The 22,467-nt window shown below is 36.5% G+C and overlaps 1 long non-coding RNA gene across 1 annotated transcript in view; it reads right to left on the bottom strand.

Annotated features, from left to right (window-relative positions):
* LOC139084998 (uncharacterized) overlaps positions 1–2,605 on the bottom strand; it is a 664,841-nt gene extending 662,236 nt beyond the window's left edge. Inside the window, exon 1 of the long non-coding RNA XR_011542936.1 lies at positions 2,249–2,605. This is a non-coding gene — a long non-coding RNA (uncharacterized lncRNA). The remainder of the gene's footprint in view (positions 1–2,248) is intronic.
* Between the last annotated feature and the right edge of the window lie 19,862 nt (positions 2,606–22,467).

Here is a 22,467-nt window from a genome sequence, read left to right as displayed (position 1 = left end):
TAAGAAATAAATGAAAATCGAGAAAATCGAGATCAAGAATTTTTTTAATTCTTGTAAAGGTAAAGAGTGAGATAGGGCAAACGCTAGAGGAAGATTCATCAATTTTGAATTTTTTCCTTTGTTTTTTACATATAACAGACTGAGCAAGTTATAAAATGATGAGAAGATTGTCACTGGTGAGAGTATGAAGACAGAAGAGAGAAAGCAGATGAGCATGGAAGTATGATCACAGCGCAGAACTGCAGATGTGGAATTCTGTGGACTCTCAACCCAGTGAAACAATCGTAATTATTGAAAAACAACTAACCATTTACAGACTCTGGAAATTGTCCTAAGAATATGCAGCAAATAGAGAAACATTTGTACAAGAAAATCTATTAAACCATGGTTAAAAACACTGAGTCTGTGGCATTTGAGGCACGACCTGCTCCCTCCCCCCCAGATAAGTGTGACAGAAGATCTGCCCCATGTTGTGTGGCTCTACGTGGAGAACACGAGTCTCGCTCACCACCAGCATCCAGTCTAAGGCTTTGCTTTCTCTCAGGATGGCAGGGCACCAGAGTTTCTCATGCTCACCAAGCCCATGTAGCAGAAGGCCTACTTCAGGCAAGCACACCCAAGAAGTCTGTAGTTTCCCCCCTCTATCCAGCCCCTACATGTACAGAGGAAGTCCTAGACCATAGTAGGGCAAAAGTACTAGACCCTGATGGGCTTGGCCCAGGGGCACAGCAGTTAAGGTCACACTTTACCCTTCAGTGGCCCAGGGTTCACCAGTTCAGATCCTGGGTGCAGACCTATGCACCACTTGTCAAGCCATGCTGTGGCAGGTGTCCCACATATAAAGCAGAGGAAGATCGGCATGGATGTTTAGCCCATGGCCAGTCCTCCCCAGCAAAAAGAGGAGGATTGGCAGCAGATATTAGCTCAGGGCTAATCTTCCTCAAAAAAAAGAAAAGAATGGGGCTGGCCCTGTGGCCGAGTGGTTAAGTTCGTGCGCTCCGCTGCAGGCGGCCCAGTGTTTCATTAGGTCGAATCCTGGGCGCGGACATGGCACTGCTCATCAGACCACGCTGAGGCAGTGTCCCACATGCCACAACTAGAAGAACCCACAACGAAGAATACACAACTATGTACCGGGGGGGCTTTGGGGAGAAAAAGGAAAAAATAAAAAAAATCTTAAAAAAAAAAAAAGAAAAGAAAAGAATAAAAACTAGACTCTCTGATTGCCCTTGTTCCTTAACAGATACACCAGGTAAAGATACAATAAAAAGGGAGCCCGGCTAAGGGGGGAAATCACCATCATTCATGGGGGAAGAGGATGTCAGGATGACTTTGTACATGACCAACGTTGGACCCTTTAAGGAGTCACATCCGAAGCTGCATGCAGTATGGAAATATACCCAGGTCACTAAACACTACACACTACAAACAAACAAAAATACAACGAGACCTGGGGAAGAGACTATAGTATCCAGATAATACATTATTACAATACATTATCTGAAATGTCTACTTTTCTATAAAAAAAAAATCATGAAACATGCAAAGAAACAGATAAGTGTGACCCACACATAGGAAAAAAAGCAGGCAACAGAAACTGCTTTGTGAGGGCCCCTGTGTCAGCCTTAGCAGACAAACACTTCAAAGCACCTATTACAAATATGTTTTAAAAACCACAGGCATCATTCTTACACATAAGTAAAGGAAGGTATGAGGTCAATACCACATCAGATTGAGAATATCAATAGAGATTTTTTAAAATACTTAAAAAGAACCAAATGGAAGTTCTGGAGAAAAAGTACAATAAATGAAATGAAAAACTCAACAGGGGATACCACAGTCAGTCTAAACTGGCAGAAGACATCATCAGCAAACTCAAAGATAGACCAATAGAGATTATATGATCCAAATAACAGAGGGAAATGAAAGGTAAAAATGAACAGAGCTTCAGAGAAGCATGGTTGCAATAAATGCACCAACATACTCATAATGAGACTGCAAAACAAGGAGGAGAGGAAGAAAGTAGCAGAAACAACATTTAAATAAATAGCAAAACTCTTCAAATTTGAGGGAGGATACTCATTAAAACATTAAAGAAGTGCAACAAATTCAAAATAGGATAAATGCAAAGAGATTGACACTCACATATCATAGTAAAAATGCGAAAAACAAAGACAAAGATTTTGAAGCAATAAGAGAATAAACAGCATGTCACACACAGGAAACCTCCGTAAGATTAACAACGGACCTCTCATCAGAAACGATGGTGGAAGGGAGTAGGATGACATATCTAAAGTGAAAGTAAAAATTTATAGCTATCAACCAGGAATCTCACAGGCAGTGAAACTATCATTCAAAAATGGAGACGAGCTTCCCGTTCCCAGTCCTGTATGGAGCTTGGAAATCTCCGCGTCTTCCTGAGAATAAGTAAAAAGCTGAACAGAAGGAAAAATGAACAAGGCTTCTTAGATCCATATGAGAAATGAGGTTACAGGCAAACAGCTTCTCCCAAAATAAAAGAGACCAATTCGCAAATACAGAGAATCACAACTCGCTGGACCAGAAATCCGTGAGCAGCAGCCTCCGCAGGAATCGAGGCCAGGGTAAGGTCACCTGAACTGAAATTGATGGAATGCTGGAGGCTCCGTGTGGAAAATCTGAGCGAGAGAAAAGCTCCAGGGGGTCCAGTTATGGAGGGGGATGAAGGGGGCTCATGTTTGTTAGTTTTACCTCTAGCTGCTCAACCAGGTCATAGTGAACGTGGGAGGAAAATCCTCTCCGGCTTCCAGCAGGAGGAGGGGAAAAGGAACCAATCTGAAATACACAGGTGCATCCTATTCTTATTAACAAGGTTCGCCCACAGGAGAAACTATTTAGCCCCAGCCTAACCTGTTGGGGTTTTATCATAGCCTGACTGACCCGGGAAAAGGGAAATACAAAAACCAGAAGAAGACATCACAAGCAAAGAAAATTACAGGCTAATATCCCTGATGAACATAGATCTAAAAATCCTCAATAAAATGTTAGCAAACTGAATCCAAAAATTAACTGTATTTTGATACAATAGTAATGAACAGTCTGAAAATGAAATCAAGAAAACAATTTCATTCACAATGGTAGCAAACAGAATAAAATAATAAAACACTGAAGCAAAAAATAACAAAAGAAATGCAAAGCTTAAATTCTGAAAGTGACAAAAAAATTATTGAAATAAAGACCTAAAAAGTGGAAATACATCCCATGTTCATGGGTCAGAATATAATCATGTTAGGATGGCAATACACTCCGAAATTGATCTATGGATCACTGCAATCCATGTGAAAATCTGAGCTGCCTTTTTGGATTTTTTTGTTTTTTTAAAGAAATTGACATGCTGAATCAAAAATTCACATCAAAATCAAGGGGCACAGAACAGCCCCAGAAGAATCTTGAAAAAAACACATTTGGAGAGCCCATACTTTGTGATTTCAAATCTTACTACAAAATGAGAGTAACCAAAATAATGTACATAAAGATAAACACAGAGGCTAATGGAACAGAATTGAGTCCAGAAATAAACCCTTATATCTATGGTCAACTTATTTTTAAAACAAGTGCCAACACCATTCAATTGTGAAAGACTAGTCTTTTCAATAAATGGTGCTGAGACAACCGGATACACACATGTAAAAGAATGAAGTTGGACACCACTTCCCACCACATATAGAAATTAATTCAAAATGAATCAAAGACCAAAATGTAAGAGCTAAAGCTATAAAACTCTTGGAGGAAAACATAGAGATAACTCTTCAGGACCTTGAATTTGGCAATGAATTCTTAAATTCTACACCAAAAGCATAAGCAATGAAAGAAAAAAATTGGACTCCATCAATGAAAATTAAAGTCTTTTGTGCATCCAAGGACGCCATCAAGAATGTGAAAAGACACATACATCTAAATGTCTAGCTATCCAGAATATATAGAGAACTCTTACAACTCAACAATGAAAAGACAGGCAACCCAGTTTAAAATGGGCAAGTGACATGAATAGGCATTTCTCCAGAGAAGATATAAAAATGTCAATAAGCAATGAAAAGATGTCCAACATCATTAGTCAGGAAAATGCAAATCAAAAACACAATGAAATAGCATTTCAGAACCAGTAGAATGATACGATAGAAAATATTTCTTTCTAAAAAAAAAGGGAAAATAACAAGTTGGTGAGGATGTGGAGAAATTGGAAAACTTCATACTTTCCCGGTGGGAATGTAAATGGTGCAGCTACTGCACAAAACATTTTGGAGGTTCCTCAAAAATGTAAACAGGATCCCTGTATGATCCAGCAATTACCAGTAGATGCAGCCATATCTATTCCTAGATATATTCCCAAAAGAATTGAAAACAAGTATTCAAATAAATACCTAAACATGACTATTTGTAGCAGCGCTACTCAAAATAGCCAAAAGATGGCAACAACATAAACGTCCTTCAACTGGTAAGTGGATAAATAAATGTGGTATATTGTAATGGGTTGAATAGTGTCCCCTAAAATTCATGTCCACCCAGAACCTCAGAATGTGACCTTATTTGGAAATAGGGCTTTGAAGATGTAATTAAGTTGAAGATCCAGATGAAATCATACTGGATTAGGGTGGTCCATAAATCCATTGAGGTTTAGGTCCTCCTAAGAGACAGAAAAGGACACACAGAGAAACAGACAAGAAGGTCAGGTGGAAATGGATGCATAATTAGGGCGATGCAGCTACGAGCCAAGGAACACCGAGGTTTGCTGGCAGCTGCCAGAAGCCAGGAAGAAGTCTTCCCTATAATCTTCAGGGTGAGTGTGGACCTGACAACAACTTGACGTCAGAATTCTATCTTCCAGAACTTTGAGAAACTAAATTTCTTTTGTTTTATGCTACCAAGTATGTGGTAATATGTTGTGGCAACCACTGAAAACTAATATATATATATATATATTAGTTTTATATATATATATTCATTGTATATATTAATTATTCATGCTGTCATTCTGATTCACTTGTATTCTTCTATATCTCAGTGAGAAAAATACAGTAGAGTTGTAGCTACATTAATGTACTTGCTTATAATTGAAAATCGATTTTATATAAGTTTAAACTTTACATTAGCGGTCAGTAACAATTGTGACTATTCGCCAGATTATTGGTGGATTGTGACTATAATGCACTTTAAATTCAGGTAGATTCTGTGAAAAATCTGTACATTCATGGAAGTGTTTTATACATGTTTACATCATTTGATAGCAATAAAATTTTTTCAACCAAAATTTGCCATAATATCTCAGGCATCTTATAATTTGTATTTGTTATTTAACATGAATCAGCATATCAATAATAAATCTTGCCAGTAATCAATTCTTCAATTAATGCAGTTTAGAGATTAACAAAAATAAAACCTCTGTTAGCCATTGGTTCAAAGAGTTCCCTCACCAATTTCTTCAATAGATGGCTTTTTAAAAATAGAAATTGTATATATTTAAGGTGTACAACATGATGTTTTGATATTCATATAGATTGTGAATGATTACTACAGTCAAAGTAATTAACATATCTACCTCCTCTCACAGTTACCATTTTTTATGGTGAGAGCACCTGAAATCTACTTTCTTGGCAAATTTTTAGTATACAATACAGTGTTATTAACTATAGTCATTACGCTGTACATTAGATCTTCTTAAATTGAGGTCCTTATCTGCACCCTCTTCTCTTCCTATATCAATTTCCCTCAGTGAAAATACTTCATTGAAAGAGCCCAAGTGTGACAGTAGTGGGAAAAGGTCAAACTACATGGAAAAATCTGGACAAAATCATCATTAGTTCCTACACTGTAGAGAATTGTTCGTAACTGGCAATGACTTCCGTAAATCCTTGCTTTTCTTCCACACACCTGCACGGTTTCAAGAACTTGCCCACATCACTTTTCCCATTTCCTCATTACACTGCTCTCTGTAGGAAGACTCTCAAGGTTATCACTAAAACATCCTTTTGGAACTGCCCGAGTACCCATGTATTTATTAGATTTCATTGCATAAGGAAGCACTTGTACAAGAATAAAAAAAAGAATTCAAAGTTTCTAAAAAGAAAATTAAAAAGTCAAAATATATTGCCCATTTTCCTTGTTCAACATATCTCCTGAGAACAAGGAATAGTGGTTTAGGCACTCAATACAGTCTACAATCTTTGCAAGCTAAGCCAGTTTTGTATTATTTTTCTTCAAAATGAAAGTAAGTCATCGTCTATCTTTGTACTAGGTGAAGAAGATGAGACAGAGCATGATTAATAGTAGAAGTGCAATTTCAAAGAGGTTTTGTGTCAAATAAAAAAGAATAATGCCCTTTAAACTCCCCCTTGCTAAAATAAATTGTTGCTCACTTCTTGCAACCTAGTTTACATCTATTATTCTATTTGAATTCGAATCTTAAAATATGTATTTTGTTCATATAACCAGTGTGGGTGTCTCCATAAACTCCGGGTATAAATACAGTTGGCGCTCATACATTTTTACAATTAGTTACCTGACACCACCGCCCCCACCCCTCGAACTATAATAGCAGCAAAAAGCCAGGAAGGGTAGTGAAGCTGCTACACCGAAATAGCAGCCTGAGCTCTCCAGCTCATCACTCCACCCCATGCCGTTTTTCCTGCCATATGGTGTCACTGTTGAAGCTTAGCCCTGCACAAGAGGGAGCAGCCAGCGCTACTGTACTCCCTTGCCCCTGTTCTGATCCATACACTGCCCCAGAAGTTTCTTGCATGGCAGGCATTCCCCTCTTTCAGCACTGATCTTAGAGTCCCATGGATGTCTTCCCAAGGTGACAGCTTTTGTTGGGAAGCATTTTTAGGTCCCATAATGCATTCTCTCAAGGTAAAAGCTGGCACAGGAAAGCTGTCAGGTCTGGTAGGATAACTACTACCCAGTGATGGAGCATCATTGTCCTTGCTTCCTTTTCAGGAATCCACCAAACAGAACAGAAAGTCTTTTTTAAGAGACTCAGAACCCAACAGGACCAACAATAAATCCTTCATTTCAATAATCAGGCAACTAGTCTTATACCAAGCCTCTAAGTGAAAATCTCTCACTAATTTTCCAGGTTATTCTCATTCTAAGTGCGTTTAACCCCATTTCTATGTGGGAGAGTGAGGTAGAATCAGAGATTCCAAAATTATTTTTATCCCTGGAGAATAGAAAAATAAACCACAAAGAACCTCTTTGTGAGGCATCAGGCAAAGTTTATATTTTCGTCTACACAATGTACTGCGGTTCTTACATTTTGTTTGAGGGAAAACTTAGCAGTGAAATTAGAATATGATATTTTCATGATGTGTTCAACAATTTTAAACAGTGAACAAAAATTACAGTATTTTCTGGAAACTTAATCATTCTACATATTTTTAAGAGCTTTATTAAAATATAACTCATATACCAAAAAATTGACCCATCTACAGATTACAATTTAGTGTTTTTTGGCATATTCAGAGTTGTGCTGCTATCATCACAATCTAACTTTAGAACATCTTTGACTCCTCAAAAAGAAACTTCTTACCTAGTAGCAATCTCTCCCCACCTCCCACTGCCAGCCCTTGGCTTTCTGTCTCTGTAGATTTACCTTTTATAAACATTCCATGTCAGTGGAATCATACAATATGTGGTCCTTTGTGACTGCCTTTTCTCAATTAGGATAATGTTGAAGCATGTGTCACTACTTCCTTCCTTTTAGTTGCTGGATAATATCCCATTTGATAGATATACTACATTTTGTTAATACATACATTAACAGATGGACATTTGGGTTGTTTCCACTTTTTGGCTGTAATGAATAACGCTGCCAGAAACATTCGTGTACTGGTTTTTGTGTGGACAATGTTCTCATTTCTCTTAAATTTGCTAGAATTGCTGGATCAAATGGTAACTCTATGTTTCACTTTTCAAGAAATTGCCAGGCTGTATTCCAAAGCACCTACACTATTTTACTTTCCCACACGCAATGTTCTCACCAACACTTATTGTCTGTTGTTTTTTATTTTCTTTGTATTATTATGGCCATCATAGTATATCAGAATGGGTATCTCACTGTGGTTTTGATTTGCATTCCCCAATAACTAACAACATTGAGCGTTTTTTGTATGCTTATTGGCCATTTATAAATCTTCTCTGGAGAAATGTGTATCCAAATCCTCTGCTTATTTTTTGATTGTGTTGTTTGAATTTTATCATTGAGTTGTAGGAGTTCTTTAAATATTCTTCATATAAGTCCCTTAGAAGACATACGATTTGCAAATATTTTATCCCATTGTTTATATTTTCTTGATGCATACTAAGAAGCACAAAACTTTTAAATTTTTATGAAGATCAATTTATCTATTTTTCCTTTAGTAGTTTATACTTCTGGTGTTGTATCTAAGAAGTCTTTGCCTAATCTGAAGTCATGGAAATTGACTCCTGATTTTTTTCTAAGAGTTTTATTGTTTTAAGCTCTTACATTTAGGTCTCTGATTCATTTTTATATAATTTTTGAGCACAGTATGTGGAAGAGTCCAGCTTCATTCTTTTGTGTGTATATATCGGTTGTTCCACCATTTGTTGAATTATTTATCCATTGAATTACCTTAGCACCCCTACTGAAAATCAATTTAGTATAAATATAGGTGTTTTTAAATTCCCAATTCTGTTTCATTGATCTATATGACTGGTATTATGAAAGAATCACATCGCCTTGACTACTGCAGCTTATAGTAAGTTTTGAAATGATTGGGTATTAGGGTAATACTGGCTTCATAGAATGAGCTAGGAAGTGGTCCTTCCTTCTAATTTTTTGAAGTATATTTGAAGAACTGGCATGAATTCTTATTTAAATGTTTGATAGAATTTACCAGTTAAGCCATCTGGGCTTGGGCTTTCCTTTGTGGAAGTTTTCTAATTTTGAATTCAGTCTGTTTTATAGGTCTATTCAGATGTTCTATTTCACCTTGAGTAAGGTTTAGTAGTTTGTGTCTTCCTGGGAATTTGTCCCTTTCATTTCAGTTATCTAATTAGTGGACATCCAGTTGCTCACAGTATTACCTTATAATCTTTTTATTTCTTTATGGTTGGCAGTAATGTTTCCCCTTTCATTCTTGATATTCATAATTTGTGTTTTCTATCTTTTTCCTTGGTCAGCCTACATAAAGATTTGTCAATATTTTTAATCTTTTCAAAGAATCAACTTTTGAGCTTTTTAAATTTTCTGTTGTTTTCCTATTTCCTATTTCATTTATTTCTGCTCTAATCTTTATTATTTCCTTCCTTCCGCTTGCTTTGAGTTTAGCTTGCTCTCATTTTCAGTCTTACAGTAGAAGATTAGTTTATTGATTGAAGAGCTTCTTTTTTTCATATAGATGCCTACAGCTATAGATTTACTTCTAAGTACTGTTTTATAGGTTTTTCCATATATTTTAGTATGTTGTATCTTCACTTCGTTCATATTTCATCTCAAAATATTTTTTTTAACTCTCTTGCTGTTTCTTCTTTGAGTGACACCCTTCCTCTCAGTAGAGCAGTTAATCACGTCTGGTGTTGACTTATGCTTAGAGAGGAGGAGAGGCTGGATGGGAGGAAGACAGGAAGTGCTCTGAGAATCCCCTGGGTTCTCTTAGTGGGACCTCTGAACCAACTGCACGCTGAACTCTAACATGGTTCTAAATGCTGGGTGCATGTGGCTTTGCTTTCCTTTGTCCTTCCCGAGTCAGCCTTGAAATACATGTACTCCTAATCTGCTAGCCACACTTTTCTCTCCTCCTTTGAGCTCTGATTTTCTCTTTTACTGCATTTAAGCCTATCTTATTTTAAAGAGTATATATTAGAAAGAAATTAAATTTGTAAAAGTGTACATATTAGTAGATTAAATAAGTAAAAGTTTAGAAAGGGTTCTATATAATATGTGTGTGTATATATAACTTTCTGTAAAATATATTTAACTTATTCATCCCAAAATGGAATAGAATATTAGCAAATTATTTATGCTTCTAGGACTTAACTAGTGGTATTTTATTTGTTATAAAATGTGATAACATATCGTTGTATCATTAAGAATGCAGCACATACAGGCATAGTAAATAAACATACCAAAAAAAAAAAAAAAACCCCACAGGAAACTGTGGTGTAAATTCTGGGCTGATAGCAATATCTGGTAGAAATTTGCTATTTCCCCCCCTTGAACTGAACTATCACAAAAGACCATCTGTTTCTAATTTGGGTCCACATTTTAAGTAATAATAGGAATACTTTCATGCCTTCGATATGAGGTAGTTGCTCATATGACCATTTAGTAGAGGAAGATTTCAACTTGAAGAGATATCAGGCAACACAAAGCAAAAGCACTCAGGTGGTGAGTTACAGAGCTAGGAGAGCCTGCCTTCTGGAGGGGGCTTGTAGAAAAGCTCTCTGGCTCAGCCAGAATCTGTGACCACTAGGAAGTTAATGGTTCAACAGAAACATACGTGATGTGAGCCATGGTAGATCCTGTTAAAATTGTTAAATGACAGGAAATGTGTTCTTCGCTGTCCACTACATCTCCTACCCCTTTTCTCACCCTGATTTCTCAGACAGCATTGTCATCAACCTACAGCAATCATCACTCCAGGTAAAATGACTAGCTGTTATTTGAGACTCTTTAAAATAAAGCGAAAATCTTGGTTTTCCTGAAATAAGAGCATAAGGCAGAAGACTTGCTCATCAAATTAATCACAAATTCCTAGTGGAGAGGGACACATGGCTTTGCTGCCTGTGTCTCACAGAGGGCACAGATAAGGCTATGTTGAATATATGGTTAGCAGGTACATTTATGTGGTATTTTTTGTGACATTTTATTGGTTCTCATTTTATTGTGGGTAACAGGGTAATATCTATATAACAAAAAAATGGCAAAAGAATTTTTCTTCCTTTTGCTTAGGCTTTTTTCTTTTTTTTCAATTAAAAAAATCGTAAGAGGGTAACGGTAGGAGAGTGTCTCAAGTTCAAATTAAGAATTACATATTGCAGTCAACAAAGGATAGTACAGAAGCAGCTCTTTATTTCTATATTGGAAATTATTTTATTTTTGGCCCCCAAATCTTAAGTCATTTATTAGGTTCTGGGATGATTTACAAAGTAAATACAAGATTGTAGCTTTTCTACTTTGTGCCCTATTCACTAAGAGTAAAGGAGTCACGTTCCCAAATTTTACTGATTCATTTTAATTCTTTGTGAAGCTCAAATGAGCAGATTGTTCAATAAATCGTGACATAACTGTTGTATGGTTAAAGGAAAGGACACCAAGAACGAGATAATTATGTGCAAAATGGAAAGGATAATGGGAATTTTGTCTGAATAAAAACAATAGAAATCCCATTACTTCTTGCACTTAAGAATATGAAAAGAGGCATTATGAGACTTATAATTTAACTGCGCAGCTATGTAGCAGTGTTTTTTCATATGTAGTCAAATAGATAAATTAAGAAAAAACTGATTAGGCCCTAAAGAATTAATCAGTAATTTATGAGGATGAGACAGGTGGATCAGTGCAGAGCAGCACTACTGAACGATTATTACTAGGTTTTGTACAACCAAAAGGATAGTTATTCTCTAAATAAGATTTACTTAGTGGAAGAGCAGGATAAAGAAATGTATGAAAACAGAGAAAATAAACAGATACTACCTAGAGGATTATTAAATATGGATAAGGCATTAAAGCAGTAAGCATCCATTTGGACCATAGACTTGCCTTCAGAATTGCATTTAATTAGAATATAGCATTGTCATCTGTCATTCCCACAAAGACAAAAAGTAAAATATATTGAACGCCAAAAAGCAAGAATGATTCTCCAAGTGAGTAGCGTCAGCCTACAACAGAGACGGGAGACTTATTTTCTGGTGATGCAAATAGCATATAAATCAGTCTAAGGAATCTCATCTTCAAATGAAACTTCTTCTAAAATTGTCAAATTGCCAGTAAGATTTCATTAAGATTTTTCAGAACATAATGTAATTTTTTGTAGTATTACAATGCAACAGATTATTTCTTCCAAGTAGGGAGACAGGGACCTGAGAAGTTAAGCTGACAAAAGTGAATGTCTTTGAAAACTTCAGAGGGCCAGAGCATGGCAAACACCACAGTTCTTTAATAAGTTTCTCTCCCTGAGGTTCGCTTATGTTTTCACTGAGAAGACCTGAAATATTATTTTGTTAATATTTATCCCCATATAAAATACATGTCATTACTTTATTGTTTTCTGACACTAGTAAGGATTCTTGGGGAGAAAAATGCCTTACTAATTAAGTCATATTTTCTCAATTTTTACTTTTAAGTGGAATTTATTCCTAACACTTTCTCATCTGAAGAAATGGAAGAGGCATTGCATTTTAATTGGAAAAGACATTTAGCTCATACAGAGTTGGCAGATGTACAATTTTACTGATTACTTTTTCTCCCCCTTAAGAAAACTGATGACAGGGTAAAGCTTAAAGATCAAGAAAGCACAATCATTACGAGATGGTTACGTAACGTTACAGTGAAGAGGTCAATTCAACAGAAAAGTGAGTTCAGCTCACTCTATAAGCACAGCTTGTTTCCATGTTGGGGGAAAAAAATGACAATAAATATGTCACCTCACACTGTTAATGATTGCACATATTGTTATAAATCAAATTGCAAAAGCCAAAATAATCAACCAAACTCAAAAGACAGCTTGGCAAATGTAAGCACCTGCACTGAGAGGAAAAATCCTTTCAGCAAATCTTTTCCACAAGGCGGTTCGGTTTTAATGAGAGCAGGTGAGCGTTGGTTGAATGCCCAGATGCTGTGACGTTAGGGAGCACTGAAATCCTGAAGTCGCAATCGAAACAGTGACAGCTCACAAATTAGTCCGGAGTCTGGAACAGCTGACTCTTTTTACCTTTTGCTACACTTGACTTCATAGGTTTTGGATTCAGAATAATATATTTTTATTAAATATTCTCCTTGTGGAAATGACTGTCATCCTAAAAGTTAAAGAAATTAATAAAAGGAAGATATAATTTTGCCCTCCAAAACCTGCCAGGGCTTTAGAAGCGTAGCTGCGCCTAAGTAGACTAGCTTTTTTCAGTCATACCTCCAAGAGAGACTTAGCAGTTATTTGTCAATAGTAGTAAGAAGGTTTTTAGAGATGCTTTTGAGGATTATTTTGGTACTATCTGGCGATCAAGGCGAGCAGAAATCTGAATAATGGGCTTTAGAAAGTAAAGCTTCTAGTCTCTCTTACATGTGAAGAGAAGATGGCATGCGGGTTTGGTGGAAGACTGCTGTGGAGGGGAGCTCAGCCCTGGGGAAACCCAAACAGCTGCCGTTTACTGAACGTCTGCTATTATACAGGAACTGGGCTACTTTTAAAGAATCTTAGATGTTCAATCTTAACACTTTTGCCTCAGTGCCCACTGTAGATTTATGAGTCTACCATCAACACAAGAGTAGCGCAATGGACCTCTTTCTTCTACCAGCCAGGACACGAACATTTCCAAAGAGCCTAATTTATTGTCTCGTAAAGAATAGTCACTTGATGCATGGTAGAAATTAAATATTATAAGTTTAACTTGTTTTTCTTCCCCACCACAAGGTACACAGAAAGTGCCATATTGTATTCATTGGTGTATCTTTAGTGCCTAGCATGGAACATGGTAAATGCTTAATAAGTGTTTTTGAATGAATGAATGGTTATTTTGTTTGTTTTGTTTATATTACAAAGAAAAGTGAAGGAAAGAAGAGAGAAAGCGAGAGAGGGAGAGAGACCTGAAGGCAGGAAGGAAAGGAGAAATATTCACTCCCCAAAATACTAGTACATTGTTTGTGCCCATAAAGCTTACTCAAATGGAAAAGTATAATGACACAATGTTATGACTATACAAATGTTTCTCTTTGAGAAAAAAGTTAGCTTCTCTTTCACTGAGGAGCTCAGAGGTGTAACAATATGTTTAGTAGGTAGCAAACAGAAAAATGTACAACCTTGCTCCAGGAGAGTCAGTGGGACCATCAGTTTGAAAGACCAGACATTTCAAACAAGAGTCTGGCTTACCTGAGTCTAGGTGGAGGTGCCTTTGATCAAGCAAAGAATCACAGAGGTTCACCACTCGTGGGTTAGCTAGGAGCAACAAAAGGGGACTGTTAATACGGACTGAAAGGACTATTTCCTCTGCCTCCAGCCTCCTGAGTCCTGAACAGCCCTTGCATGCCTATGAAAGAGTAATTTTGCCTTTTGGTCTTTGGCACAGTCTCTCTACTAGAGGGGAAGACATTAAATTAATTTTGTAGATTAAATGTCATTTAGAGTGAATTTGTTTGTGTGTGTGCCCTCGAAGGGTTTCAAAGAAGGGCTTGTTTAATAAGTGGAAATAATAAGTAAATAAAATGAACAGTCTAATTTCCACCTTCTAGCTAAGAATTTATATATCTGCTCCTGACCAGCCACTAGAAATGAAATAATTAGCTCATTAATGGAGCACTGTGGTAACATGGATAAATTGTAGGTTAAGATTAGGTCCAATTGTAACCATGTTGGAGCTTCCTATTTAAAGTAACATACATTAAATGTGTAAAAGACTCTGCACTTTTCTGAAATTAACCAACTTGCCACGAGTGTCCAAAGTAGGATATATATGCCTAGATCCTAAATGCACAAACATTCTAGCCACATACTCTACGATCTTTATTAATATAATATCTTAGGAATTATTATTAATTTGCATATTGCCTAAATTTTCAATATCCAAAATTATGATAATTGTCCTATGATGATTAGGTAAAATTACATCAAAGGTATACATTTTATTTTAGTGTCATTATATTAAAACTTCTGTTTCAACAATGCCCTTAGTATTTTTGTTTTGAAACACTCTTCAGTTACTAAGAAAAAAGATTGCATTAGTTTCATTTTTACAAAACATAATATCCACGCTTTCTTTTTAAAAGTAATTATAAATTTGAAAACGCAACACATAGCAACCGACCAAAAGCTTACGAAGGCAAGTTCTTACTCAAACCTAAAGGGGAACTTACTAGAGCTTGTTTTGAGCCAAATTAAATAAAACCAAAGATTAGTGTGACCTAGAGTGCTTCAAATCCTCAGACCCGTAAGTTTGAGTCCGCTGCCCCGTGTCTGGTTGTCCCACCTACAGGAATGCGTATTCACAAGGGAGAGGTGATGCAGGAAGCTCACAAGAGTTACAAACAGTATCAGACAATCTAATGCGAGAAAATGCTAGTCTCATAGAAAAATGGTTCAAGGTTTTTTTCTATTTAAAATTCAAGGATGGGCCAGCCCAGTGGTGTAGTGGTTAAGTTCGTACACTCTGCTTCAGCAACCTGGGGTTCTCGGATTCAGACCCTGGGCATGGACCTACGCATGGCTCATCAAGCTGTGCTGTGGTGGCGTCCCATATACAAAATAGAGGAAGATTGGCACAGATGTTATCTCAGGGCCAATCTTCTTCACCAAAAAAATTAATAAATAAATAAAATGCAAAGTATCTTGGATCAGTTTTGAGAATGTGCATATTCCTTCTCCAAATATGTATTATAGGTCTGGTAACACATATAGTCATCACACCATCAATATTTTCTCCTGATCCAATTGATTTTAAACTACAAACTATTAATAAATAAAATCTATCCTTAATACTCTCTCATGAGTCATGTTTTGTGGCTTATTTCCTTCTTTCTACAGATGACAATCAATCAACAAAAATTTCAGAGCAATTCCTGACTCCCATTTCTTAAACCCAGTGAAATTCTAATCCAGCTGGTTGGCCATAGGTTGTTCCCACTGCCATAGTTCGTTTCTTAATTATAAACTGCTCCACAATGTGCCTTGATTGGAAAACACAGATCTTCCTTCAAAAAGTAATGTGAAAATCACAGCACTTTAACCCTTTGATGATGAACATGCCTATTTTATTTTACTTACACATGTAAGCTACATCAAAATTATTTGAAAAAGTAAACTAAAGGATAAATATACTTTAGGATAAATAAACTAAGACATGTCTTTTCCCACTGCAATAATTTAAGACTTCCATTTCTTTCCCCATTCTATTTCCTCTCATGAAATGCACAGCTCCCAGCCTACCTCCAGCGCTCAAGCAGAGGGACATTTGAGGCTAATGGTAAAGACAGTGGAGAGAGGACCCCCACTTCCTTCCTAGTGAACATGTCACATACTCGTTGTTAGGGCTGGTGAACTTACTCCCAATAGCACATCTCCGAAGAGAGCCCACAGCTATATGCTTATTTTTCTCTTTGATATTTTTTATATTCCAAGTCTGTCAAAATTATTTAAAAGAGCATGTTTTTCTCAGAAATGGGGTTAAATACGACTTCAAATTTTTGTGTGCTATACAATTATGTAATATTCATATACTGCTTATCTGTTTCCAAAAGTGTAAAATTTGAAAAAAGAAAGGAGAGGGGGCAGATAAAAGGCTTTTCTACTATATCTTGTTGTTGGTTACTCTTTCAAAACTTCCAAAGGCTGTGAGTCGGTGTGGCTGAGTGAGCAGTGAGAAACTGTGTGACTGCCGTAGGAGGCAAGAGAAGAAACCGCAGGCAGAAGCAGTCAGCTTTGCCAGAAGAAAAGGTTAAAGCAATAAAATGTGACCTGGGAGAAGGCATAGAAATCAGAATGTAGAGCACCTGATCCAGATGGGAAAAAAGACTTTTTGTCAATAAATTGAATATTAAAAAGGAAATATAGAAAAGTATCATAAATGCATCTGGAAGAAACAAGATACGATATTTAAATATTGCCCAAATGGAGCCCACAACCTCCTTACTATGATGTCACATTGCAGCTGATTGAGCTCGGCACGTCAAAGGGATAGGTTTGTACAACCTCGGTCAGAAGCAGGCAGAGATAGGAACGGATTTCAGCAAGAGCTGGCATGCCCGGGGCACTTTGAAAACAAAATTAGAAATGAGATGTGTAGATCTTGACTGTAACAATGGCCAGCAGCCAAATGGCAGAGAAGTCAAGCAGAGACATGAAGAGGCCAGAATCAGAGACCACAATTACGGTAATTTATAATTTTGTCACTGAGCAAATCGTGTTGACCAAGTTCTACTGCCACAGAAAGATGATCCTACATTTCATTTAGTAGGATTTTCCTAGACCTAACATAACAATGGCACCTTGGCAAGTGTTCAATACATGTTCCTTAGAATGAGATTCCAAAGTAAGAAAATAGAGTGAAGACATGCAGAAGTAGGAACATACGTGAAGGAGACTAAGAATACAGTGACAAGATCAGTTTCTCTGAAACACAGTTGTAGGAACATGATTTAAACCTCACTGTAAATCCTTACAGCTATGGCATTTGACATCAGCTTTCCCCAATAAATGTTTTCTAATTCTTCCTTAGCATTAATCCAACCTTCACCATTTTTAGTTGATCAGACAATTCCCAGGAATATGTTATGAGACAATTCTCCATGTGTCTTTCAGGTCTCTGCCCATTTTTTGTTCCAGACTGTCATTGCAAAGATGTTTGTGTAGCAAATAGCCTTGGAAGATAGAGATAGGCTCTCCCTCCAGGTCAATGGACAGATTTGATTCCCAGCCAGATAAAAATAATGTCTTCCTCTGGGACAAAGTTTGGGCAGGTGTTTTAGGAGGCCCCTTATAAGGTTGGGGTTTGAGAAGTACAGGGTTCCTCAGCTGCGACCCACACCCACTGTGTGCACAGCATCATTTGGGCCCACATGTACATGTCCCCCACAGGAGCTGGGGATCCAGGGACACTAATGCACACATACACCTCATGCCGCTGCTCTGCGGTGAGTAATAAAGTCCATTGCCTTTTTCCCAGAGTCTCATGTCTCCTCCCAATATCTATGAAACTATGGCAGGCTAAGTATTAGCTCGGAAGTAGGCTCAAGTCTCAGATAGGTCAGAATTTTTGGTGGAATCAAGGCCATATTACCAAGCCTCACCCTCAGTCAAGTAATGGCCATATGACTAGCTTCTGACTAATGGGGTTCCAGCAAAAGTGTTTTTTGAATTCAAGACATGTCCTTGTAATTAGAGACCCATATAATTTTATGCCTTTCAGGATATGTTTTTATAACTAGAGACAATCTTCTAATATTCTTCCAGCTGGATTAAATGTAGATGGAAGTGTTGAAGCTTCAGCATCCATCTTAGAACATAAGCTGACTTTAGGAATAAAATGCATGCAGTAATGAACAATGGTATATATTCCATAGTCTCTGACACTGTATAAGATTTTGTAGAATGCATTAACATAATTTTATTTTTTCTCAAGCACTGCAAGGTGCTGTGCCCATCATCTTATCAAACAATGACCACTGGGGTGAGAACACAGCCTTTCTGATCCTGCCAAACACTATGTCACACTTTAAGTTCCACAAAGCCAAGCGAAACACCTGTTCATTCCACTACCATATAGCCAGCCCCTAGCAACAAGCCTGAAACAAATTAGGTAATCATAGTAGGTAATCAATAAATATTTATCAAATGAATTAGGGAATTAAAGTCACTTGTTCACTCTGAGCCTTAGTTTCCTCATACATAAAACAAGAATAATAGAAATCTTGCAAAAATGTTATTAGGATTAGACATAATACACAAATAAGTTCTGTCACATATCGTGCACCCAATTAACAGTTGTTGTAATTATTAAGCATATGTTAAGAAAGGTGGCAGCTGATTCACTCTGTCCTTCTGATCTTTAATGATCAATTTTTCTTTCAGGGTTAATTATGGTAAACATATTAAAACACAGAGAGAGCCTACTTTATGCAAGTAGAGGTGACACATAAATGGTAAAGGCACATGTTACTACATTAAAGAGATGTTTATAATTGACACAGGATATAACCATAGAGTGGATTGGACTTTATTGTCATTGTTTGTTTTATTCACAATGGATGAAGATCCGTTAAATACCACTCAGGTCAGAAATTGTCTTCTCTGTAACAAATGACAAATTATTAAGCCTTAAACAGTGGTGAAGCCTAGAGATAAATACATTCCAAAACAGCTGCTACACACTTAATTAAAATGCACATGTTGGTTCACAGCCTGCATTTGTCTAACCTCCAGCATTTTCATGGGTCTGTTTTTAAAAATCAAGTAGAATAATATACTATTGCTAAATAAATACAACTGATGAACACTCTAAACCCAAATTTTTAAATATTGACCAATTACTGTCAGAGACACTGAAAACCCCACAGATAACCAATCAAATCTAATGTAAAGAAAGGGCCGTTCCAAGGTGAGTGGACACAGGTCAATGTGGGATATAGGAAAGGACAAGGATGAGACAGAACCAGCACGATTAAAGAAGAATGGGATCCAAATGAAAGCAAGAGAGAGAGATTCCGTCTGTCCTTTCTGGATACGGGCTCGACCAGGTGCCTATTGGGAAAGAATTGGGTTAATACCAAACAAAAGCCCTTAGAATTATTTGTGGAGGTAAGACTTTATGTTACTGTATGTAACTAAACCAGTAATGTGAGCTCATTACTTACCAAAAAAGAAAAATAATAATAATTTTGTCCTTCTAGAGATGTATATAATGGCCATTTCAAGAGGTTTCCTAACAATAAGAACCTGATGCTGCTTGCCACAAATGTTAATTGTTGTTAAGATTCTACTAAATAAGTTCTAGAGATCCAATACACAACATGGTGACTACAGTTTATAATACTGTATTGTATACTGGAAATTTGCTAAGAGAGTAGATCTCAGGGGCTCTCAGCACAAAAAGTGGTAACCATGTGAAGAGATGGATGTGTTAATTAGCTTGACTGTAGTAATCATTTCACTGTACATACGTATAGTAATATATCATGTTGTACACCTTACATATACAAAATTTTTATTTTAAAAAGTAAAACTTGAAAAAAAGAGATTCTACTAAATATATGGGAATACTATATTTAAAAACCATACCTTATAGGGGCTGACCCAGTGGCCCAGCAGTTAAATTCACACATTCTGCTCTGACAGCCCGGGGTTCACCAGTTTGGATCCCGGGTGCGGACATGGCACCGAGTGGCAAGCCATGCTGTGATAGGTGTCCTACATATAAAGGAGAGGAAGATGGGCACGGATGTTAGCTCAGCATTAATCTTCCTCAAAAATTAAAAAAAAAATACCTTATAGATGGTGACTAAAAACGCCCTTCTAAATTGAGTGTCCTTTCTTGGTAGACATAGAAGAGGTTTTAGTAGTTTCAAATAGGAAGAAATAACAGAGGATATATCTAACATGCAAACAGATATTTTAGATTATTGTTTGGTGTTTCTTTTTAAAATTATTCTCTGTCTGGGTAAGCAAACCATAAATCACAGGATATGTTCCTATGAAATTAATACTTTAAAAATAAGGAGAGACTTAGTAGTTCATTAGCAGAACACTGCAGATCCAATTCTCCCTTACATAGCAGGTATTGTGTATTATTGCTGCTCCTATTTCTTGCTACAGATTTTATAACTATTTTGGGGTACGGTCCTATTTCAGTCAGATTTAAACTCATTACTACATGCACTTGGTGGAAGAGAAATTATCTGTCATCTTATATTTGACAGGATGTTCTGCTAGGCTGTATATTTTAGGTTCAAACATAGACTCTGCCTCCTTCTGTCGTTTTGAGTCTTGTCTAGTTGGAATAAGTAACCAGGTGGAGAATATTGTATTTGTCTAATGCTGTACCTATAACTATTGCTAACTTAATATAGTCAATGATATATTTTCTTTATTTCAATATAAATGTTCAATTTTCTCACTATTTGTTACACTAGCTTCAATTGATGCTTAAACTCAAATGCATACTAATCCTTGTTTAGGAAGTAGAATCTAGACATTCCACATCAGTCTGAGAGATGGAACAGCTGTGTTTTGGACTGCACACTCTATGACTGGTTCTGATATTTTTGTAAGAGCTACTATTTTTGAATGCATCTTATGAAGGAATGATCATCACATGGCTGAAGGATGAAGTCATTTCAAACTACAAGGTAGGAAGAAAAAGTAATCTTTCCCCCAAATCCCATTCTACAAGGGTTTAACAGCATCACTGGCTATAAAAGCAAATCTATTTCCCATGTTTTGTTCTTAGTACTAGGTTTTATTTTTTTTAATTTTTCACAATTTTTAAAATTTTATATCTTAACCAATGGCATATCATCAATCATCTTTTATAATATTATTCCCCAGTTATTTTTAAATAATAAAATAAATTATCATAAAATTTACATCCTTCATTAATGAAACTTCTCACCTATTTCATTCTGCCACCAGAATGGTGTCTTCTATTTTAATGATTATTGAGTTCTTCCATTTCTCAGACAGAAAAGGCATATTTCTAATATTTCCTATGACAATATCATGAAAAAAAAAAACTGATGCTAGTATGATTAATCTAATTCATCTTAAAATGTGATTCAGATCATAACTACAAATTAATTCTTCAGATCTACTGTTTGGCAAACAAATCACTTATATAAAATAGGAAAATATTCTAACTCTTAAAATTCCTAGATATACATCATGGTGAAAATATCAAAATTTAAAAACGACAGTATCAAATTCAGATCATTAGCTTCTGAGGGAAAATATCTGCAAGACTATTTTAAGATTATCACAAGAATTGAATGGTATCTAAACCAGAGGCAAATCTTGCCAATATTTTGGGTGTATTCAAATATATGTATGTCTGTAAAACTAGATGTGCAATGCCCATCTTGTTTCCTGGGGGATAATAAGGAAGAAATCTCTGCAAAGTAGTCAGACAGCATTGTAGTGAGACAGGAAAATGACATTGGCTCAAAAGTGCTGGGGAGAAAAAAAGTGTGAATAAATACTTGGAAATTCAACTGGCAAGGAGAAATATAATAAAACCCTGTCAGTCCTTCCTAGTAGGTCTTGGTTGAGTGGGAAGTTAATGATCTGAGGATTTGCTTTTGACTAAAGCAACCAAGTAAGTGTTGTCCAAACTTGGACTCTTTTGAGAGTGAAAAGGATCACTGTTAACAATCACGCCAGGATAATAAGTGCAAACATAGACCACCCCAACTGAAGCAGGTCAGCAGACCACCAAAGCTAGCCGGATGGTTTCTAGAAATGCTAGTAAAAGGCAAGCATTAGGAGAGGCTAGACTGGCGCTGTGTGAGGCCAACTCAAGTGCATGATGAGATTCATGGACTACACTGAAAAATATATATATTTTTAAGAAAGATTTAATCCCATTCCATAAATTAAAGATTTTACTGCAGTATAATTTAGAATCCATTTACTGATTGAAATTACATGAAAATTGATTTCTGGATGTTTCCTATCCATTTCCGTTGACACCTTCCTTCTCTCTACATTAAAAGCCAAATGAGAAGCTAAAGAGGAAAATATGGCTGAAAGATATATCCATAATTTTGACCTATTCACA

The sequence above is a fragment of the Equus przewalskii genome, chromosome 8, assembly GCF_037783145.1.
Source record: "Equus przewalskii isolate Varuska chromosome 8, EquPr2, whole genome shotgun sequence".
Lineage (NCBI taxonomy): Eukaryota > Metazoa > Chordata > Mammalia > Perissodactyla > Equidae > Equus > Equus przewalskii.
Note: the sequence above shows the minus strand (reverse complement) of the source record. Positions and strands in the feature narration are given on the sequence as shown.